This window comes from Lissotriton helveticus, chromosome 12 (assembly GCF_964261635.1).
Source record: "Lissotriton helveticus chromosome 12, aLisHel1.1, whole genome shotgun sequence".
Taxonomy (NCBI): Eukaryota; Metazoa; Chordata; class Amphibia; order Caudata; family Salamandridae; genus Lissotriton; species Lissotriton helveticus.
The window spans coordinates 617,721,183-617,737,417 of NC_136073.1; the positions used below are offsets into that span (position 1 = coordinate 617,721,183).

The window sequence follows — 16,235 nt, forward strand, 5'->3', positions numbered from 1 at the left end:
CTGAGTTACATCCATGATACATATGTATTGTCAGATTGATATATCTTTTACTTAAAGAAAGCATAGCTGAAATATAACCTGTAACTCTGCACCATCTGAAGCTTGATGAGCCACTTACGGCGATGCAGTGTGACAGTCCTATGTGCACAGCAAACTGGTGTATCAATGCATGACTACCTACAGCGGATTAATACTGGAGCGCATACAAATGCTGTAAGCAGGGAGTCAATACCACCACGGATGAACAATCTTGGAGCTTCTGCCCAAAGATTTCATTTGAAATAAAGATTTTGTATTGTACGACAGAGAATTGTATGATATTTTGAATGCCGTCAGTATCCTATGTGTACAAAGTTATTGGATGGGTCCTCGGGAAGTCCTATCTGGAGCCGTTGAGTTTATAGCTGTAAAATTATCAAAACTTGTGGCACTGAGGCAAATTATCTGTCAGGCTCCTAATAATGTATGTAGCATGTGTAAAATTATGTATACGTACTGAGGATTTAGCAAACTGCTCAACAACAATGAGATGTGTACCATGAAACTGTAAAGTATACCCTGTTTACATGTTGCAAACATTCTTTATTTTTAATAAAATGCCCTTTCACAAAACCAACGTCTTTCATTACATGGGATGCTGGGGCTGAAATAACATGTCAGGTGCCAGGTTAAGGAAGATTTATTATGATACAAGCTGGGTCGGAAGCTTTGGAAGGGTTGAAGCTCTGTTTAGAAGGACTAAAGTTGAAAATGAGCCGGTAATCAGAGTGCAGGTGAAGAACTGGTTATCTGGGGAGAGTGCATGTTCACTCCACAAGCCTGGCCGGAGGCGTTTTCAGAGGAGACCGACAATCGTTAACGCACTGCTAGATTATCAATGGCAGGTTGACATAATCAGTCTTCAAGATCTAGCCAAGCATAGCAACAGAGCTCGATATATATTAAATGCAATAGATGTATTGTCCAAGTACGCCTTTGCAGAAGCACTAAGCAATAAAAGTAGTACTTGCGTCACCACAGCCTTTAAAACCATCTTAGAAACTGCATATAGATGCTGAAAAATACTTTAAAAACAATTTATCAGAAATTATTGAAACAGCACGCTGTTCATCATTTTGTAACGCACACAGTGGTAAAAGCTGCTTATTTCACAGCCTACAACACCTACGGATATATGGACGTTCTACAAGCGTTTATAGATGCTTATAACACCAGTTGTCTCCAGTGGAGGTGACATCCGATAATTCCTTAGCGGTGTGGAGAACAGCATACGGGAGGCGTTTCGCTGCCAAGGTAAAGAAGCCTCTTTTAAAAGAAGGTGATCATGTTAGCGTTTCAAAGTTGAAGGGGGTCTTTACTAAGGGCTACTCACAAACTTTTAGCGATTAAATATTTATTTTGGAGAGTGTGGAGTTTAAAGGAGGTATTTATATATATTTACAGATTAAAAGACTACGACGGTGAATCAGTGTTGGGTGTCTTTTATAACAAAGAGTTACAGAAGGTACTGGATAATCCACACTGGGTGAACAGGGTTGAAAAGGTTCTGAAACGGAAAGGTAGTAGCGCTAATAGTCAGGCCTTTGTCAAATGGAGGGGGTGACCCGAGAAACGTAACAGTTGGATGCTGGTCAGCTCAATGCAGGGTATGAAGGCTGCAATATGGAGGAGCATCATTTTATATTACCTTGCCGTTCAATGACTCAAAGGACATGCTCCTCGAAAATAGAATTTCTCATTATACCTTGAAACTGGCTAAACCTGTGGACCTAAAAGGGGACTGGGTAGCCCTAATCGAAATCCAAAACCCAAGAACTTGGAATATATTACAATGCCTGAGGCCAAATGTACATGATCAAGACCCATGAGCATCCACACAGGCTTTACACCAGCATCACAGTGGTTGATGAGGCCATCAACAAATCCATAGCCAGCATCAAAACATATTCGAATATTCAACTAGTATTAGATAAAGTTAGAAGAAAGGTATTTCTTAAAACTCCAAATTGCCATACAGAGTTTAGCTGTACGGGTAAATTAAGAAGGGTTTTAGGCACAGTACAACATATAAAAAGCTAGGTAGAGGCTGACACAATATGCCCCGATGTTAATGAAGGGTTCAATACTCTAAATATAGAGCGACATAGTAGAGCTGCTGAGGATTGGGGATAGTTATTCACCATTGTTAATATAGGTCCAGTTGGGTGGGGGAAATAACATGGTGATTAATATTCAACATATCAAACCTGACTATATAGCAATTTCTAAAAAAATATTTGACACTATTTCGGTCATCATCTTGGACGATCAGTTCATGGTGATCATGAAAACATATGGCAACCCGGACTTCACAGGGTTAATTACAGACACCAGGCCAGATTTGAAGGACCACAGTTTTTTTAAGGGGCCCTAGTTATGTACGGGGAAGGACTTTGAGGTTTTTTTCATAGTTGTTTTAGAAGAGCTATGCCTTTCTTGAGAAGAGGCTATGAAATTGCAAAACCTCACACTAAAGCAGCAGCCTTGAACATTGCCCAGGATGTGGTGGGATCTGTGACTTCTGCTGTCGCCAAACGCATTAAACAACAACCCCAAGAAGGAGCGTGACTTGTGTACAAGCCAAGCACAAGTATTAAAAGGAAGCAAAGGTCTTCAAGGCTTAGGGGTCTGACGGCTCCGTATAAAAAAGAAGGTGCTCTTCAAAAAGCTCGCACAGAAGAAAATCTGTAAGGCAGAAGAGAGGTACACATAACAAGAGAACACCTGCTAGCATAGATATGTTTTTTAATGTACCAACTTGAAACATGGCCTTCGTACATTGCACATCTGGAGAATGCACCAAATCAGAATTAGACTAGTTTTATCTAAATCTCACTCAGACCAGTATCGAAAATAGTTTTTTCATAGAAGTATCACCTCTCTTTGACTCTGTTGGAGTTTTTTGTGTCAGTATCCACAGCTATGTATCTAGATCTCAACAATACACTGCTGCATCTTTTTTTTTAAATCGTAAAAGCAGACAGTGCCAATATACCGGCCACCGCTAAAGTGGCGATGATCGCTTACGCCATCACGACCATGTTTAATCAGGTGGACATTACCCTCAGCAATTGACTCATCAAGCAAAGAGATTACATGTATGACTATGGAGCATACATCAAGAGTATTCCAAATTACAACTGTGATGCCCTGGGCACACTGCCTTCAGCAGAACTCTTCACAGATACTTATGCACATTTTGAAGACAAGGAGCTGGAAGGTGACAATCATGGTTTTGTAAAAAGAGCAAGCTTTGCCGCCGGGCAGTAGACAGTTTGACCTCCTCAGGCATACACATTCATACCTTTTCTTCCAAGATAAACTGCTCATCTATGATAATGATCTTAAGTTAAAACTTAACCGCAGCAAGGAATTGTTCTGTCTCATCAGCGGGGATGGGAACAGTATAAACTTGTCATATTGTCCACTAGTTTGTTTGTAAAGAGGGTGAAAGTGTCCCCAAATGTCAGACTGGCTCATGCCGAAGCTTTACAGCTATTGAACGCCAAGTATGCTGTTGAAAGAGTAACTCTGAAGATATTCAGCATCCCAGCCAGTACCAGATTAGCCCAGCTCCAAAATGTATAGTGGGGCAACTATTGAAACTTATTAGCATAGGTGTTGTTGACAACACAGCTTTTAGCGTTCTCTGTACCTCAAACCCTTTCAGTTTCAAAAACTACAAAATCAACTACGTGGCGTTGTTCTGCGAGGGGACTGAGATTCCTGCAAAACTATACACACCCAGCTTTAGAGATGCTAATTTTATCTGGTAATATCTGGGCGTGGTTACAATAACTGAGAAGCACCTGCGTGAATCCAGAGTCGTCGTGTCAAGAGAAGGATATGGGAAGGGTTGCACGCTGTTCGCTTTTGAACTGACACCTGGCATGGAAGATGGTGATCATTACAGGTGGATCAAAATAAGAAATCTAAAAGCAGAAATATGTTTTAGTCAGCCCTTGGCAACAAATGTGAGCATGGTTGTATTCTCTGTATTCAATAACATCATTCAGATCAACCATGCCCGGCAGATTTTGTTTGACTATCTTTAAAATATTGTAAAATAGACACTGTTTAGACTCAGGATTTCTTAAGCCACCATAAATACGCTAAGAAATACTTTTTAGGTGTTTTTCCAAACAACACTCTACCTGGTGAAATAGGGTCCGAAAGTTCCCATATGCTCATCTTTAACACAGATCAGCACTACATGGAAGTAATTCACTGATCTGACCTTTTTTTAAATAAAGACAAGGTTACAGTGTTTGACAGCACAGAGGCATTCCCGAGCATAGCATCTACACAAAACCTATATTCAAGTATTTTTAAAAAGCTGCTGCGAGGGTAGAGTATAAGAAAGTACGGGTACAGGATTCTCTCGCCATCATATGCGGTGAACTCTGTAAATATTTTATTAGTAAAATGTCTGATTGTGTGTCATTTTGATTTTTTTAATCTATATTTGAACAACCTAGTTAACAAAGACAGTTGCTATAAAATATGTGAAAGAAAACTCTAGATCTTCTTTAGGTGCTGTTAAAACAGAATATGCAGTTTGTCAAAAGTGTATTGTGCAGTTTGTCAAACGTTTAAGATTGTGTAACACCTCTTATCTGTAGCAGTTACTGTCTAAAATAAATTAATGAAAACTTGAATGCAGACTCAGTATCTTTATTCTATGCAAGGGCGCATATTTAAACTGCTTTTAAAAGATGACAGAAACACTTTGCAAACATTAAAAAGGTTTCTTTATAAAACAGTTTTTCCGTAGTACAAGCAACACGTTGATAAACGTACTTAAGAAATAAAAGAAGAAAAACATCAAAATGTTAACTATGGCAAAACTTTACACACACAAACGCAGGCACACATATTCATAGGTTAATAAGTCAGATGAGACATCAGACATGTAACCACATGTCCATTTTGGACAATGTCTTTTTTTAGGTTCTAGAGGCAGAGCCTCAGTGCTTCCAGAGGGTGATAGCCGGGGAAAGAAAGGAGATTATGGCATCTTAGAGGGGGGGGGGGGTTAAAAACAACAGGTGTTAGAGCACTTACAGGGCTGGAAGTCCGACCTAGCCAGATGCTAAGCCAGAACCATGTGTCAGCCATTGCATTGCTCTCTTCAAACTTACAGGTAGTTAGCCATCTTAACAGGGAGGGGTGCTTGTGGGTGGGAAGCCAGCACTACAACGCCTACCAGGCCCCCTTGCCCCACAGCTCATAAAGATGGAGCACTCCCCACAGCCAGAACCATGTGTTAGCCATTGCATTGCTCTCTTCAAACTTACAGGTAGGTAGCCAACTTAACAGGGAGAGTTGTTTGTGTTTGGGAAGCCAGCGCTACAACTCCCACCAGGCCCTCTTGTCCCACAGCAGAGCAGGATGGAACACAACCATGTGGCAGCCATTGCATTGCTCTCTTCAAACTTACAGGTAGGTAGCCTTTCAATGCTCTCTTGTCTCACCCCTGAGAAGGATGGAACACTCTCCCCATCCAAGAGCCATGTGTCACCTACTCCCTTCCTCTGCTCCATTTCACAGGTAGGTAGCCATCTTAACAGGGAGGGTTGTTTGTGGGTGGGAGTCAGCACTACAACTCCCGCCAGGCACCCTTGTCTCACAGCTCAGCAGGAAGGTACACCACTCTCACGCATAACCATGTAGCAGCAATTTTCTTCCACTGTGTCACTGAACAGATAGGTAGAGAGTGCATGCACCCTGCCATCCTTCTCAAAATGCATGGAGCCATATGACCACACCAGCCCTCACATGTCATCCAACTTGTCATAGATCCAAAAGCCACATTCAGTGTGCAAGCAGCTAGGCGAACATAACTGTCACAGAAATTAAACTTTGACTCACCAAGTCACATGTTGAAGAAATTCAGGGCCCAATCATGTATAGAACAGAATGCAATATGTAAGTGCCATGGTGTCGGAGCATGAAGGCTAGGGGTGGGTGTCAAATTCCGTTCTGCTCACGGAAATTGCGATAATTTGACATTTTCGCGTTCCGGGAGAGTGCGAACATGTCAAAATCTCTGCGAGACGCAGCGTAGCGGGGATTTTTTCCATGCTTGTGCTTTGAAAATACGTTCTCGCACAAGCGATCGCCTTACCAGGATCCCCGCGTTTGCCGACGAGTTTTCCGATCCGTCCGCGTGCTCCACGATAATGTCATTTGTCTCGCGATCAGGCACCACGAGAGTATTGAGATCTCAAACACGTCACTCTCCACTGCGAGCGAGAGCATGAGGACGCGAACACGTCATATCGAACGCGACAGGGAGCTTGAGAACACGAACACATCATTTTGGTCACGCCATCAACATCCGGCGGAAGTGTGGTGAAGCTCGAGAACTCGAACACGTAAAATTTTCAATCTGGAGAAGAATATCATCTCTAGCAGCATACAACCTTCTGTAAATGATGGTTTGCATGAAAAAAACTCCTCAGGTTGACATTTGACTGTCTTTTTTTGTGCAAGGAGTCCTTTTTTAAAATGGGGGAGAGGGAGGAAGGGCCACAGAATCTCCAACTTCCTGTTCCTGTCCAGCAGGCTCCTCCTAGTGCTTTGTCCATCTTGTGCTCATTCTGCCTTTGGATTTTGAGCTTGAAGGATCACTCTTTGTGTCTGCTGCAGCATTATTATCATTGGATTTGAGGACTTTTGAATTTGATATTTTACAAGTAAGTGGGAGTTGTGTCTGTTTGATTGGGGGCATTGCAGTTGTTGAAACTACAATTTAATTTTGGTACTTATCATTCCTTTTTTTAAAATTGTTGTGGGTAGTAGTAGTCAGTGGGTCAAGAGCTAGTCATGGGTGGGTGCATGATGAAGCAACTGGTCCTTTGGTGTGTTTTGAATGTATTTCATTTTCAAGCATCATTTAGGGAATGGATGGCATTGGATTGAGTTGGGAAATGTTTTTTTTTGGGGGGGTTCTGTTGTTGGGTGTCTTAAAGAAATGCCTTTGTTGTGCGTGCCTGGTGTGTTTGTGTGCAATTCATGCACCCTGCAGACCATTTTTTTGGCCTGTGTATTTCCTTTTTGCATTAAAAAGACAAAGCAGTGTGCTTTAGCATGCATCCTTTGCCTTGCTTTTATAGGTCTTTTGTCAGTTCATGGTGTTTCCCAGGCCTCCTGCTTGTTGCTTGTGATTTGTGAGTGTCCATGTGGCTGGTGGCCTTTTGTGGTGGGAGTTATTAGTGTGCGGCTTTTGCCATATAGGCCTGCATTGTCTGTCTTCTGTTTCTTGTAGTTGGGTGGGCCTGGCCATGTGGCTGGTGGCCATTTTGAAACCTAGGCCTGCATGCTTGTCTGGCCTTGTCTGCCAACAGGCCTGCTTTCATCCAGTAGGCTCAGAGCAGGTAGCCACAGGTGCATTAAACAAGTGTTTCTGTGTGGTCTGTTGAATTTAGACATCATTTAGGGCATGGATGGCATTGGATTGAGTTGGGAAATGTTTTTTTTGGGGGTGGGTTCTGTTGCTGGGTGTCTTAAAGAAATGCCTTTGTTGTGTGTCTCTGGTGTGTTGGTGTGCAATGCATGCACCCTGCAGACCTTCTATTTGGCCTGTGTATTTTCGTTTTAGCATTTTTTTGCATTAAAAAGGCAAAGCAGTGTGCTTTAGCATGCATCCTTTGCCTGGCTTTTATAGGCTTTTGTCAGTACATGGTGTTTTCCAGGCCTCCTGCTTGTTGCTTGTGATTTGTGAGTGTCCATGTGGCTGGTGGCCTTTTGTGGTGGGAGTTATTAGTGTGCGGCTTTTGCCACATAGGCCTGCATGCTATTCCTTTGTGGTCTAGGCTTCTTGTTGTGGGTAGGCCTGGCCCTGAGGCTGGCGGCCATTTTGAAGGCTGGTAGTGCACTTTTTGCAATAGGCCTGCATTGTCTGTCTTCTGTTTCTTGTAGTTGGGTGGGCCTGGCCATGTGGCTGGTGGCCATTTTGAAGCCTAGGCCTGCAAGCTTGTCTGGCCTTGCCTGCCAACAGGCCTGCTTTCATCCAGTAGGCTCAGAGCAGGTAGCCACAGGTGCATTAAACAAGTGTTGCTGTGTGGTTTGTTGAATTTAGACATCATTTAGGGCATGGATGGAATTGGGTTGAGTGGGGAAATGTGTTTTTTGGGGGGTTTATGTTGTTGGGTGTCTTAAAGAAATGCCTTTGTTGTGTGTGTCTGGTGTGTTGGTGTGCAATGCATGCACCCTGCAGACCTTTTTTTTGGCCTGTGTATTTTCGTTTTTGCATTTTATTGCATTAAAAAGGCAAAGCAGTGTGCTTTAGCACGCATGCTTTGCCTGGCTTTTATAGGCCTTTTGTCAGTTCATGGTGTTTCCCAGGCCTCCTGCTTGTTGCTTGTGATTTGTGAGTGTCCATGTGGCTGGTGGCCTTTTGTGGTGGGAGTTATTAGTGTGCTGCTTTTGCCATATATGCCTGCATGCTATTTCTATGTGGCCGAGGCTTCTTGTTGTGGGTAGGCCTGGCCATGAGGCTGGTGGCCATTTTGAAGGCTGGCAGTGTGCTTTTTGCAATAGGCCTGCATTGTCTGTCTTCTGTTTCATGTAGTTCGGTGGGCATGGCCATGTGGCTGGTGGCCATTTTGAAGCCTAGGCCTGCATGCTTGTCTGGCCTTGTCTGCCAACAGGCCTGCTTTCATCCAGTAGGCTCAGAGCAGGTAGCCACAGGTGCATTAAACAAGTGTTTCTGTGTGGTCTGTTGAATTTAGACATCATTTAGGGCATGGATGGCATTGGATTGAGTTGGGAAATTTTTTTTTGGGTGGGTTCTGTTATTGGGTGTCTTAAAGAAATGCCTTTGTTGCGTGTCTCTGGTGTGTTGGTGTGCAATGGATGCACCCTGCAGACCTTCTTTTTGGCCTGTGTATTTTCGTTTTAGCATTTTTTGCATTAAAAAGGCAAAGTAGTGTGCTTTAGCATGCATCCTTTGCCTGGCTTTTATAGGCTTTTGTCAGTTCATGGTGTTTTCCAGGCCTCCTGCTTGTTGCTTGTGATTTGTGAGTGTCCATGTGGCTGGTGGCCTTTTGTGGTGGGAGTTATTAGTGTGCGGCTTTTGCCATATAGGCCTGCATGCTATTCCTTTGTGGTCTAGGCTTCTTGTTGTCGGTAGGCCTGGCCATGAGGCTGGCGGCCATTTTGAAGGCTGGTAGTGTGCTTTTTGCAATAGGCCTGCATTGTCTGTCTTCTGTTTCTTGTAGTTGAGTGGGTCTGGCCATGTGGCTGGTGGCCATTTTTAAGCATAGGCCGGCAAGCTTGTCTGGCCTTGTCTGCCAACAGGCCTGCTTTCATCCAGTAGGCTCAGAGCAGGTAGCCACAGGTGCATTAAACAAGTGTTTCTGTGTGGTTTGTTGACTTTAGACATCATTTAGGGCATGGATGGCATTGGGTTGAGTTGGGAAATGTGTTTTTGGGGGGTTTATGTTGTTGGGTGTCTGAAAGAAATGCCTTTGTTGTGTGTGTCTGGTGTGTTGGTGTGCAATGCATGCACCCTGCAGACCTTTTTTTTGGCCTGTGTATTTTCGTTTTTGCATTTTATTGCATTAAAAAGGCAAAGCAGTGTGCTTTAGCACGCATCCTTTGCCTGGCTTTTATAGGCCTTTTGTCAGTTCATGGTGTTTCCCAGGCCTCCTGCTTGTTGCTTGTGATTTGTGAGTGTCCATGTGGCTGGTGGCCTTTTGTGGTGGGAGTTATTAGTGTGCGGCTTTTGCCATATAGGCCTGCATGCTATTCCTTTGTGGTCTAGGCTTCTTGTTGTGGGTAGGCCTGGCCATGAGGCTGGTGGCCATTTTGAAGGCTGGAAGTGTGCTTTTTGCAATAGGCCTGCAATGTCTGTCTTCTGTTTCTTGTAGTTGGGCGGGCCTGGCCATGTGGCTGGTGGCCATTTTGAAGACTAGGCCTGCATGCTTGTCTGGCCTTGTCTGCCAACAGGCCTGCTTTCATCCAATAGGCTCAGAGCAGGTAGCCACAGGTGCATTAAACAAGTGTTTCTGTGTGGTCTGTTGAATTTAGACATCATTTAGGGCATGGATGGCATTGGATTGAGTTGGGAAATGTTTTTTTTTTGGGGTGGGTTCTGTTGTTGGGTGTCTTAAAGAAATGCCTTTGTTGTGTGTCTCTGGTGTGTTGGTGTGCAATGCATGCACCCTGCAGACCTTCTTTTCGGCCTGTGTATTTTCGTTTTAGCAATTTTTTGCATTAAAAAGGCAAAGCACTGTGCTTTAGCATGCATCCTTTGCCTGTCTTTTATAGGCCTTTTGTCAGTTCATGGTGTTTCCCAGGCCTCCTGCTTGTTGCTTGTGATTTGTGAGTGTCCATGTGGCTGGTGGCCTTTTGTGGTGGGAGTTATTAGTGTGCGGATTTTGCCATATAGGCCTGCATGCTATTCCTTTGTGGTCCAGGCTTCTTGTTGTGGGTGGCCTGGCCATGAGGCTGGCGGCCATTTTGAAGCCTAGGCCTGCAAGCTTGTCTGGCCTTGTCTGCCAACAGGCCTGCTTTCATCCAGTAGGCTCAGAGCAGGTAGCCACAGGTGCATTAAACAAGTGTTTCTGTGTGGTTTGTTGAATTTAGACATCATTTAGGGCATGGATGGCATTGGGTTGAGTTGGGAAATGTGTTTTTTGGGGGGTTTATGTTGTTGGGTGTCTTAAAGAAATGCCTTTGTTGTGTGTGTCTGGTGTGTTGGTGTGCAATGCATGCACCCTGCAGACTTTTTTTTTGGCCTGTGTATTTTCGTTTTTGCATTTTATCGCATTAAAAAGGCAAAGCAGTGTGCTTTAGCACGCATCCCTTGCCTGGCTTTTATAGGCCTTTTGTCAGTCCATGGTGTTTCCCAGGCCTCCTGCTTGTTGCTTGTGATTTGTGAGTGTCCATGTGGCTGGTGGCCTTTTGTGGTGGGAGTTATTAGTGTGCTGCTTTTGCCATATAGGCCTGCATGGTTTTCCTATTGGCTTACTGCTTCCATCCATCCATCCAGCTCTATGAATGATGTGATGCTCAAATAATTTAATGTCAAACAGGGTCCACCCCACTTCCATTACGTTTGTATTTTGGTGGTTCTTGTTTGTATTTTGGTGGTTCTTATTCTCTTTCCTATCCGTCCTGAGAGTATAGCGTGTACATAGTAGTATACCATAGCCCTTGTTGACAAAGTCTCAGAAATGGCTAGACTATATCTTTTGTTTGTTTGTGTGTTTGTTTGTACTGGTACAGTAGTAATTTAACCACAACAACAAATGCAACATTTCACTGATGTTCTTCTCCTGGCTTATTTGCTTTTATGTGAACAAAAAGCCAGAGGAGGAGGTGTCATCATCATCATCACGCGTTGTACTGCCAGACAGAAGTCCTGCTGCGCATCACATCCACGTGTGACCACAACTTCTGCACCTGCATCCTGCCTGACATCTGAAGAAGATGGCCCCAAAGAAATGTACCAGGTCCAGTACCAAGTAAGTTGCCGGTGAGAAGAAGGAACAGAAAAAGGAAGTGCCACTAACCACGACTTGTGTGCTGGCCAATGTTTTTTTTGGGACCCAAAAAATTACGTATGCAGCAGCTTTGTCCAGGAACCAAGCTGGGAGCAGCACCTTCGCACCAGCGGTCTATCCCCACCAACTTAGGCCCAAGCCCTTGAGTGTCGCAGACGGAGCCAGTCTACTAACGAGCAGCGATGGTGAAATGTCATTATCGCAAAGTAGTACACAATCAACGCAGGCGGAAACTCAGCATATAAGTGTGCAGCAGCAGCCACAACAACAACAGCAGCAGCCGCAGGAACAACCCACAACCACAATAGTAGTTGTTGCTCCTGAAGTAGGGTCATTTCAGGAAATCAAGCTACCTGCAGACAAAGTGGAGCAAACCACTGTTTCAGATGATCTATTGTCTTCCAGACCAACAGCAAGGAAAAGATGCTTAGTCTATCATCTTCTTCTTCAAGCCCCGCTTCTGATGATCGTGAAGCCACTTGGAAGCCACCACCTCAGTCTGAGAGTGATGGACGCCACAAGACAATGCTAGTGAAAAGGAAGGTTCTAGAAAGACTTAGAGTTATGGAGGTAGATGTACAAGAGGGGGATGATGTTGATGATGATGAGCCAGTCATCACGCACATCACTCCCGCCCCAAAGGGGATGGAGACCAACATTTTCACCCTATCCAAAAATGCTGCTGCTGAGCGGGATGTAGCACGGATACCACCAACACAGGTTACACCACCATGACCTCCAGCTGCCATATTTTCAAAGGCCCAGCAGGGACCTACATCCAGCTCAACCATCTCAGTAGGTAGTGGTAGAAGTCACAGTGTAGCTGCACAGAGTCACATTCGAAACACACCCTCCAGTTCATCTGGTGTTGAAAGTGGCACATCCAGCAGCACCAGAAAGTTCTCCTCCCCAGTTTGGGACTTCTTTTCGGTTAGCACTAAGGAAGAGAACGTTGCTATATGCTCAATTTGTCGACAAAGTGTTCGACGGGGTAAGCTTGGTACAAACTATGGTACAAACAAATCATCTCAAAATACACCACACTATCGTGTGGGAGGATCAGCTACTTCACTTACAACAAAGTAAAAAGACTCAACCCATCAATGTTGGGCATGAAGAATCAGGGCACGATATTATTGCGGTGGAAGGTGAAGAAGAGGGTGTCATTTCTAGCCCTGTCAATCAATCATTTGTAAAGCGCACTACATACCCGCGAGGATATCAAGGTGCTGGGGGGGGGGGCGCTACTGATCGACCAGCCAATTCTTGAGTATCCTCCTGAAGGTCAGCAGGTCTTGGGTCTGTCGTAGGCTCAGTGGGAGAGTGTTCCATGTCTTGGCGGCGAGGTGGGAGAATGATCTCCCACCCGTGGTTGTTCTTCGAATGTGCGGGACGGTGGCGAGTGAGAGGTCAGCGGAGCAGAGCGGGCGGTTGGGGATATAGAAGGAGAGCCGTCTGTTGAGGTAGGATGGGCCAGTATTGTGGAGTGCCTTGTGTGTGTGGGTGAGGAGCTTGAAGGATATCCTCTTGTTGATGGGGAGCCAGTGCAGGTTTCTCAGGTGGGGGCGATGTGGTCGTGGCGTGGTACGTCAAGGATCAGTCGTGCCGAGGCGTTTTGGATGCGTTGTAGTCATTTGATGAGCTTGGTTGGGGCTCCTGCGTAGAGGGCATTTCCGTAGTTGAGTCTGCTGCTGACGAGGGCCTGAGTGACTGTCTTTCTTGTATCTATCGGGATCCATCTGTAGATCTTGCGGAGCATGCAGAGAGTGTTGAAGCATGAGGAGAGGGCATTGACTTGCTTTGTTATTGAGAGCGTTGAGTCGAGGATGATTCCCAGGTTGCGTGCATGGTCGGTGGGTGTCGGAGCTGCCCCCAGTGCCGTCCGCCACCAGGAGTCGGCCCAGGCTGAAGGGTTGGAGCCGAGGATGAGGACCTCTGTCTTGTCTGAGTTCAGCTTCAGATGGCTGGTCTTCATCCAGTCGGCGACGGCCTTCATTTTTTCGTGGAGGTTGGCTTTGGCGGTGATGGGGTCCTTGGTGAGGAAGAGGATCAGCTGAGTGTCGTCGGCGTATGAGATTATGTTGAGGTCGTGCTGTCGGGCTACGTGTGCGAGCGGGCCATGTAAATGTTTAACAGCGCCGGGCTGAGCGAGAATCCCTGGGGTACGCCGCAGATGATCTCGGAGGCTTTGGAACGGAATGGGTTGAGGCAGACGCTCTGTGTTCTGCCGGAAAGGAAGGAGGTGGTCCAATCCAGGGCCTTGTCTCGGATCCCTGCGGTGTGGAGGCGTGCATATAGTGTGCGGTGGCAGACGGCGTCGAAGGCGTCAGAGAGGTCTAGGAGGATAAGTGCTGTTGTCTCGCAGTTGTCCAGCAGGGTCCTGATGTCGTCTGTGGAGACGATGAGGGCAGTCTCAGTGCTGTGGTAGCTGTGGAACCCTGACTGGGAAGGGTCCAGGAATCTGTTTTCTTCGAGGTATCGGGTTAGCTGTCTGTTGACGGTTTTCTCCTAGAAGACCTTGGCTGGGAAGGGAAGTAGAGAGATGGGCCGGAAGTTCTTTAGGTCTCTTGGGTGTGCCTTAGGTTTTTTGAGTTGATCTCGGCGTGTTTCCAGATCTCTGGGAAGGTCGCGGTCTCGAGGGAGAGATTGATGAAGTTGCGCAGATGTGGTGCGATGGAGCTGCTTGCCCTGTTAAAGACGTGGTGCGGGAATTGGTCTGACGGAGAGCCGGAATGGATTATGCGCATGGTCTTGATGCTGTCATCGATGCTCACAGAGGCCCAGGCTAGCAGGGGGTTGTGGTTGATGGTGTACGGAGGGTATGTTGTGTTACTGTCTGTTGGGACTGTCTGGGTGTTGAAGCTGTCGTGGATGTCTGCTATCTTTCGGTGGAAGAAGGTGGCGAGGGAGTCACACAGGGCTTGCGATGGCGGGATGTCGTTGGTGTTGGGGCTGGGGTTGTAGAGTTCCTTCATGATGTTGAAGAGCTCCTTGTTATTGTGTGCATTATTGTTGAGGCGGTCTATGAAGGAGGTTGGTGCGGATGGCATCCTTGTGCCCTGCGTGGCTGTCTGGAGTTTGTTCACTGTGCCATTTCTTCTCTATTTTCCGGCAGGCTTGCTTGGAGGCTAGGAGTTCTGGGGTGAACCAGCTGGCCATCTTGCTGGTCTCTTTGTGGGGGGGTTACTTCAGCGGGGCGAGCATTTTGGCGCAGTCCTCGATCCAGCGTCTGAGTCTGTGGGCAGCGTCGTCGGTGTTGGAGGGTTCGGTGGGTGGGCTGAGAGCGAGGTTTGCGTGTAGTTGGTCTTCGGTGATTTTGCTCCAGCAGCGGCGGGGGATCTGTTGGGTGCGGTGGTGTGTGATGGGTTTCTGGAAGGCAAAGTAGATGCAGCGGTGGTCGGTCCAGAGGAGTTCAGTGGTGTGGCTGATGGAGACGTACGGGCTTAAGGAGAAGAGGGGGTCGAGCGTGTGGCCGGCGAAGTGGGTGGGCGGTGTGACGAGTTGCTTCAGTCCGAGGTTGTCGAGGTTATCACCTTAAGTGCTGCCGTCGGCCAACGGTCGTCACGGGCACTACCTCCCCAGTGCTGCGTGCGACCGCTGGACGTCCAGTTCAGCACTGGATAATGGACAGCGCAGCACTGGGGAGGTTTATTTACGAAGCTCCTAAGGTGTTATTGATCAGGGTTGTTGAGTTGTTGTCGTTGTAGTTCTCAAGGTAAAAGTTTAGGTCTCCGAGGAGGATGTAGTCAGTGGAGGTCAGGGCGTGTGTGCTGATCAAGTCGGCAATGGAGTCGCTGAACTGCTGTTGGGGTCCGGGGGGGGTCGGTAGACAAGGATGCCTCTGAGGGTGGAATTAGGGTCTGTGTGGATCTGGAAATGCATGTGTTTGGCGGTGCTGAGCGCATCGTCGGTGCTAGTCGAGATCCTGATGCTGTTCTTGTGGACGATGGCGATTCCTCCTCCGACACCGTTAGTGCGGTCTCTGTGGGTGATCGTGTAGCCATCTGGGATGGCTATGGCGATGTCGGGTGCGGAGGAGTCGTTAAACCAGGTCTCTGTCAGGAAGGCGACGTCCGGGATTGTTGTGTCGAGCAGGTCTCAGAGCTCAATGGCATGCTTGCGTGCGGCGCGCAAATTCAGTAGTATGCATCAGAGGTGGTTGCGGTCTTTCTTGGCGTGTGGTTCGTCTGCCCTGAGGCTGGTGTAGCTGCAGTTCCGGCAGGTGAAGGGGCCGTGTGTGCGTTTCGGGGTGGCCTTGAAGCAGGTGTGGCTCCGTCTGGAGTTGAGAGCGTGCAGAGTGCTGGCGTCGTAGTGGCGGCGGTCGTCGTGGTGGGTGCGGGGGCCAGGGGTTCTGGCACCTGGCGCGGTGCAGGCGCAGACAGGCGCAGACAGGCTCCCCTTAGGGGTGCTAGCGGCATGGCTGCTCAGCGGCTGGCATATATAGGGATGTGGGAGGGAGGAGGAGCTGTGAGGCGGGGGCAGCGAATGGGCAGTGGGAAGTCAAGAGGGAGGGGACGCAGGGGCGAGGGCGGTGAGGGACAAAAAAGGTAACAGAAGGAAAAGGGGCACAAAATAGAGGTTAAAACGAGTGCCACAGAAGGCAAAAGGGCACAAAAACGAGTTGAACAGAAGGCAAAAGGGGCCCAGAAATGAGGGGAAAACGAGTGGAACGGAGGGCAGAAG

The 16,235-nt window shown here is 46.9% G+C and overlaps 1 protein-coding gene across 1 annotated transcript in view; it reads right to left on the reverse strand.

The window, feature by feature from the left end:
* Positions 1 to 16,235, reverse strand: part of LOC144797634 (SLAM family member 5-like) — a 560,316-nt gene that overhangs the window by 238,360 nt on the left and 305,721 nt on the right. The window lies entirely within an intron of this gene.